Here is a 7,912-nt window from a genome sequence, read left to right on the forward strand (position 1 = left end):
TTATAGTGACTGTAAGAAAGAGATAAACAAGGAAAGAGAAGCTCAGTGTTTGATTTTGTGATGCTAAGGATCAAACCCAGGGTCTCTTGAGCAAGTGCTCTAGCCTGAGCTATGCTCCAGGGCTACTCAATTTCAGTATGAGATCCTTTCCCCCAAAGAGGTGATTATTCCGACAGTGTTCATCAAATACTCTGTTGCTTCCTCTTTAATTTGAAAGCTCAATAAAAACAAGGTTTAAATAAGGATGTTTCTGGAACAAGTGTTCCATTACCCTGATTCTGATACACAGTCAATAATGTGTTGCCTGACTACCCCAATGTCTTTAATTACGTGTTGGCCTCTTCAGACAAGGTATTTCTAATTGTTCTTCACACATTTAAAAAACAACCTTGGAATTGACCCTTCCAAATAAACTTGAAAGTATTGATGAATTCATAACAAATCCTATATGGATTTTGTATGACTCACATCAAACATAGGGATTAATTTTAGAGAATCATAATTTAATAGCATTGATTCATGCCTGATGACTCAAGTTCCCTGGAATACAACCAGCCTCTGATGATGGTGTGCCTGTAATCCCAGCACTCTTACAGTGAGATAGGAGGTGGAGGAAGAGGATGCTGGAAGTCTCCAGGTTTCTTAGCCTAGTGTATGCAGTGGAAACCAGAGACCCAGTCTCAGTAAGATGAGAAGGAGAACTAATCCTGAAAGTTACGCTCCGTCCTCCATATGTGTGCCATGGTACAACTTACACTCACACACAGAAAAGTCATACAAAAGGTCATGTGCAAGTTCAGGGATGGTACCTGTCATTCTAATTTCCAACATTTGCTGGTAGGAGCTAATGGTAATTGGGATGTGGCTATAAATCTCATATTCTCTTTTTTTAAGATGTGTGTGTATAATTAGTTTAGTTCCCTGGCTATAATTAGCTAATTTCTTTTGGGGAAGAAATCCTACATATATCATGTATATATTGTTTTCCCTTTTTTGTTTAAGATTTATTTATTTTATATACTGTATACTGTAGCTGAACTTAGACACACTAGAAGAGGGCATCAGATGGTTGTGAGCCACCATGGGGTTGCTGGGAATTGAACTCAGGATCTCTGGAAGAGCAGTCAGTGCTCTTAACCACTGAGCCATCTCTCCAGCCCACTTTTGTTTTCCTTTTTAAAAGACTATTTACTTGCCAGGCAGTGGTGGCACACGCCTTTAATCCCAGTGAAAGATTGGGAGACTTAGAAATTTGGGAAAAAGCATGTTAACGAAAAGTAATATAACAAGCCAGAAATATAAAATAGCCAGTTCCGGGAACTCAGAACCTCAGGGCTCTGGTTCCCGATACCTGCCCCTCCTGGCTGATCCACAATGAGGGCGGAACTAGGAATGAAGGTCTACTGGTTTATGAGACTCTCCACCCTGTCGACCAGTAGATGAAGATTACATTCTTGAAATGAATATGTTGCCCTCCCTGACTGAATACCTTGGGTTGGGTCCCTCTGAAATTTTCCACTGTTTATGTCATGTTTCCTTGGTAACCCTCTCCCTGCCCCCAGTTTGTGGTCTTTTCCTTAAATACTCCAGACTTCTTGTGTTCGGGGTCGAACTCCTCTGACTGGCAAGGTCACGAGATCGACCCCGGTACTGGTATCCCCAATAAACCTCATGTGATTGCAGCAAGTTCGGTCTCTCATGAGTCATTGGGTGGTTGCGTCATCCCGAGACTTGAGTAAGGATCTCTCCAGTTCTGGGGGTCTTTCACCAGCACTTGGGAAGCAGAGGTAGATGGATTTCTGAGTTCAAGGCAAGCCTGGTCTACAGAGTGAGTTCCAGGACAGCCAGAGCTACACAGAGAAACCTGTCTCGGGGAAAAAAAAAAAAAAAGGCATAAGAGCATATGTTTTAATAACTTTGCATCTAACACCTACAGAGCATGTGGCAGACATTAAATCTTGGTTATGTAAACAAATGAGTGAGACAGAAGATCTAAATAAAATTTAAAAAGAGGATGACAGGGTCCTTTCCTGAGTGTATAAAATTTGGGGGGAAGTGTCAAGTAGCCCATGCTTACCTCAAACTCCCTGTATAGTGAGGATGGCCTTGAATTTCTGGTTGTCCTGTGTCTGCCTCCCAAATGCTAGGCTCACAGGCACATATGACTGAGTCCAGTTTATGCAGTGCTGGGATCAATCCCAGGCAAGCACTCTACTAACCTGAGCTACAACCTTAATTCCTTCTATATTTTTATAGTGAAAAAAAAATTAAAAGCTACTCACTACTGGAAAATGGAGATGGGACTGGAGGTAGAATACTTTCAATCTACAAGGCTGAAAAAGAAGGAAAGAATAGTACAATCCGGTCTACATAATAGTCTCAGCAGGGCAACTGAAACCTCTGTTTACACTGAACTGATCCCAGTGTCCTGCTTCCACCTTCCAGGAGCTGAGACTGCAGGTGAGCACCACCCACCCAGCAAGACAGTTTTCAAGGTAGGGGCTGAGATGAATAAAAATTCAGAAAGAACTGGGTTAGGATTTCAGGTTGGGAGGAAAGGGAGTTTAGAAGTCCAAAAGGTTTGTGTGCAGGGCAGTGCTAATTAGGTTAAAATGATGATTACTACATGGCTTAGGTCAATTACTGAACCAATAGTGGTGTAGCCACCTTGTCCCAGGTGCCAGGTTGTGACTTAGTAACTTTGTGTGTGTGTGTGTGTAGGAGGGTGGGAGGACCTGTGTACTGAAAGGTTGGAGAATCTTAGAATGTATAACGTATAATCTCTGCCACAAGCCTAAAAGGTGGAGTAGCCAGTTCCAGGAACTCAGAGCCTCAGGGCTCTGGTTCCCCATACCTGCCCCTCCTGAATGATCCACAATGAGGGCGGAACTAAGAATGAAGGTCTAGTGGTTTATGAGACTCTCCACCCTGTCAACCAGTAGATGGAGATTACATTCCTAGAATGAATATGTTCCCCTCCCTAACTGAACACCTTGGGTCAGGTCCCTCTGAAATTTTCCACTGTTTATGTTCTGTTTCCTTGGTAACCCTCTCCCCGCCCCTAGCTTATGGTTTTTCCTTAAATACCCGACACTTCTTGTGTTCAGGGTCGAACTCTGGCCAGCATGGTCAGGAGATCGACCCCAGGGTCAAACTCCTCTGACTGGCAAGGTCATGAGATCGACCCCGGTACCGGTATCCCCAATAAACCTCATGTGATTGCAGCAAGTTCGGTCTCTCGTGAGTCATTGGGTGGTCGCGTCATCCCGAGACTTGAGTAAGGATCTCCCCAGTTCTGGGGGTCTTTCATTACCATGGCCTACATATGACAGAGGACAACCTTGGGTGTTAGTCCTTGCTTTCAGTGTTGTTTGAAGTTGGTTCTCTTTATTGTTTGCCACGGTGTGTGCCAGGCTAGCTGACTTAACCAGCTTTCAAAGATCCTCTTGTTTCTGTTCCCCCATCTCTCCCTGGGAGCACTGGGACTACAGATAAATTCTACTGTGCTCAGCTTTTATGTTGGTTCCGGGCATTCAAATTCAGGTCGCCATGTTTACATACCAAATGCTTTTCCACTGGGCCATCACTTGGATCCTTTCAGCCCCTTTTAAAGGACAATGATCTCTCTCATAGGGCTCCACCCTCATGATCTAGTCACCTCTCAAAGGCTCTGCCTCTTAATACCAACAAACTGGAAATTTCACTATGTGACCTTCAGAGAGATGGGAAGATGAAGTTAGCAGCAGGAATTGTTTATGTCATGTCAAAGCTAGGGCTGGTGGTACAGACCAGTGATGAGTTCTTTCAACACTGGTGAAATGAGCCAGTTCAAGCCAGATTAGGTTATATAGGCAGGTTTATTGGGAAGCTGCTCTCGAGCAAGTTCACTGGTCCCAAGGACCTAGGCTAAGGAAGTCATCATGGAAGGGGCTGGGAGAAGAAAGACAGAAAGAGCTTGGGGTCATAGAGTAGGGAGTGTAAAATGTCTGGATTATATACGGAAGACCTTTGGGGGAAGGGCAGCCCAGCCCCTGGGCTGGAAAATTAAGGACTGGGGACAGAGTATGTCAGGTAAGGACTGAGGGATGCTGGGAGAACCTGCAGTCCAGGTCTGCTTTGATATATAAAATAGTTCCCTTAGTCCCTTGTCCCCTGTCTGAGACCAAACAGCCAGGAATTCCAGCTACTTGGCAAAATAAGGCAGGAAGATCCCTGGTTCAAGACCTTCCTTCCTTGTCTACAGAGTGAATTCAAGATTATCCTTCACAAATTACTGTCTCAAGACTTTAAAAAAAATTGGTGTCTTTATACCTGCATCCCAGCACTTGGGAGGCAGAGGCAGGGGGATTTCTGAGTTGGAGGCCAGCCTGGTCTACAGAGTGAGTTCCAGGCCAGCCAGGGCTATACAGAGAAACCCTGTCTCAAAAAAAGAAAAAAAGAAAAAAAAAAAAGAGAGAGAGACAGAGGTAGGATGATTGCCTCAAGTTCAAGACAAACCTGGGCTACAAAATGAGTTTCAGGATTACATGGACTACCATTGAGATTGTGTCTCAATGAAAGAAAAAGGAATAATAAACCTTAAAAAAAATGGGAGTTGGGTCTAAGGATCTTTTGTTTTTGTTTTTCTTTTTTCGAGACAGGGTTTCTCTGTGTAGCCCTGGCTGTCTGGAACTCACTCTGACTAGGCTGGCCTCAAACTCAGAGATCCACCTGCCTCTGCCTCCCAAGTGCTGGGATTAAAGGCGTGTGCCACCACTGCCCAGGATCTTTTTTTAAAAGTCTAAGGATTTACAACAAATGAGAGTGGAAGAGTGTTTACACAAGGTCCTAGGTTCAAATCTCTGTAACACATACACAGAGTTCTGGGGGATGGGGGGAGACACATAACACTGAAGCATTTGGACTACAGAGGGTTTTTTTTTTCCTTACTGAAACAAAGAACCCACAATCATCACTTCCTTAAAATGTCTAAAATGTCAAAGTGACAAATTTATTATCCCATGGTTTTGCTTGTATGAAGTCCATTAGGCTTATATCAAGATATGGGCCAGGCTGGTGGCTTTACAGGAAACAACCATTATATACAAATACAACACATATACAATACATACACATACACATATACTATACATATATAATACATATACATACACATAAACTATACATATATAATACGTATACATACACATATACTATACATATACATAAACATATACTATACATATGAAAGACCCCCGGAGCTAGGGAGACCCTCACTCAAGTCTCGGGATGTCACGACCACCCAATAACTCATGAGAGACCGATCTTGCTGCAAGTGCACAAGGTTTATTTGGGATAGGCCAGTACCAAGGTCGATCTTGAAACCTTGCAGGCCAGAGGAGTTTGACCCAAAGCACAAGGAGTAAGGAGTATTTAAAGGGAAAAAAATCACAAACCAGGGGGAGAGAGGGGGGATTCCAACCCAAGGTATTCAGTCAGTTAGGGAGGAGAACATATTCATTCTAGGAATGTAATCTTCATCTACTGGTCGGTGGGGTGGAGAACCTCATGAACCAGTCGACCTTCATTCCTAGTTCCGCCCTCATTGTGGATCAGTCAGGAGGGGCAGGTCTCTGGAACCAGAGCCCTGAGGCTCTGAGTTAGCCAAATTCCTGGAACAGGCTAGTCTACATTCTGGGCTCATTACAGAGGTTTCCATGCCCTTTTAGGTAAAGGTTATACATTATGCATTCCTACTGACACATTTCTATTAAATGCTCTTATTTTAAAATTCTAAAATTCTCCAACCCTTCACATATACAATACATATACATACACATATACTATACATATACATAAACATGTACTATACATATACAATACATATACATATGCTATACATATACAATACACATACATATGCTATACATATACATACACATATACTATGCACATACATTACATACACATACACACACACATATATATATGAAAGGGGTTTTTTTTGCTTGTTTTTTGCATTTTCTAGCTTCTAGGAGCTACTCTCATTCCTTGCTTCATGAGCTCCTCCATTCCTCTTCAAATCCAGAAAGAGTGGATCATTTTTTTCTCCCAGCTCATCACTCCGACCTTTTTGCCTCTTTTTCTACATTCAAGGACCCTTGTGTTTGCTCAGGAACCACTTGAATAAGCAAAGTCAGTTCCCCCATCTCCAGATGAGCCAATAAGCAATAACGCAGTGATCACAGAGACATCTGTCTCTATACTGTTTGGTCGTCCTTGTTTGTTTATTCGTTCTTGTTCTTTTCTTGATGAATTTTCTCTATCTTTTCTCAGAGAGCTGAGAGAACACCCAGAGGATTGAATTAGGGCTTCCCACAGGCTAAGCACCCTTCAACTGACCCACACGCACCCACACCAGCACCCTCAACCCCTTCTTAGTAATATTTGGGGACAGGTTCTTATAGCACAGTTTGGCTGGAGCTCACTTTGTAGCCCAACCGACCCTCAACTACATTACAATCCTCCTGTCCTGGCATCCCAAGAGCTGAGCTTACAGGAGTGAGCCAGTGTCCCTGACTCTTAGTGATTTTTAAAGCCCCTGGTGGGCGGGCTGGAGAGATGACTCAGCAGGTAAGAGCACTGACTGCTCTTCCAAAGGTCCTGAGTTCAAATCCCAGCAACCACATGGTGGCTCATAGCCACCCGTAATGAGATCTGACACCCTCTTCTGGTGCATCTGAAGACAGCTACAGTGTTCTTATTTATAATAATAAATAAGTCTTTGGGCTGGAGTGAGAGAGCAGAGGTCCTAAAATTCCCAACAACCAGATGAAGACTCACAGAGGTCCTAAAATTCCCTCACAACTATCTGTACAGCTACAGTGTGTACTCATATGCATAAAGTAAAGAAATAAATCTTTAAAAGTAGCTAAAATTCTGAGTTAGAGAGTTTAGACTCTTTAGAACCTGCTCCCAAATACTACAAAGAAGGAGTTGAGGGTGCAGGTCAGTTGTAGAGTGCTTACCCTGTGGGAAACCCTAATTCAATCCTCTGGGTGTTCTCTCAGAGAAAGAAAGAAGGGAAGAAGGAAAGAGAGAAAGGAAGAGAGAGAGAGAGAAAGGAAGGAAGGAAGAAAGAAAGAGATAGAGAAAGAATTAATTCACCAAGAAAAGAACAAAGTGAACAAACAAACAACAAGGGAAACCAAACAGTATAGAGATGGAGCCTGTCTGCACTTAGTGTGGACTGACTTGTGGACTGTGTCTTTAAAAGGTAGTGCTGCCTGTTGTACCTACCACAGAGCATAAAGGAAGCACGGGGGAAGTCTGTTACAGTGATGTAAACATGGATAACTTGGAGTTGGTACTCTCCATCCACCACGTGGGTCCAGGGGAACTGAACATGGGCCATCATCACCAGGCTTGGTGGCAAGTGCCTTCACTTGCTGAACTATCTCTCCAGCCCTAATTTTTTAAAAGAATGTTTAAAGGACTGTTTATACTGTTACCATAATGGCTGTATCCATTTATATTTCCACTAACACTACATAAGAAATCCCCCTTTTCCCAAGTCCTCTCCAGCACTTACTATCTTTTGACGTCTTGATGCTAGCCATTGCAAGGTAGAGGTGATATTCCACTGTGATTTGGATTTGCATTTTCTTTTTCTTCAAAAAAATTGTTCTTAAACTGGGCATGGTAGCGCACAATTTTAATCCCAGTATGCAGAAGGCAGAGGCAGGCAATTTTCTGTGAGTTTGAGGCCAGCCTGGCCTACAAAGTGAGTTCTAGGACAGCCAGGGCATTACACAGAGAAACCCTGTCTCGATACGAATGCATAGATTTATTTTATATGTGTATGAGTTATGAGTGCATGTGTGTATGTGCATCGTGTGTGTGTGTGTGTGTGTGTGTGTGTGTGTGTGTGTGT

Source organism: Mastomys coucha, unplaced genomic scaffold (genome assembly GCF_008632895.1).
Source record: "Mastomys coucha isolate ucsf_1 unplaced genomic scaffold, UCSF_Mcou_1 pScaffold1, whole genome shotgun sequence".
NCBI classification, from domain to species: Eukaryota; Metazoa; Chordata; class Mammalia; order Rodentia; family Muridae; genus Mastomys; species Mastomys coucha.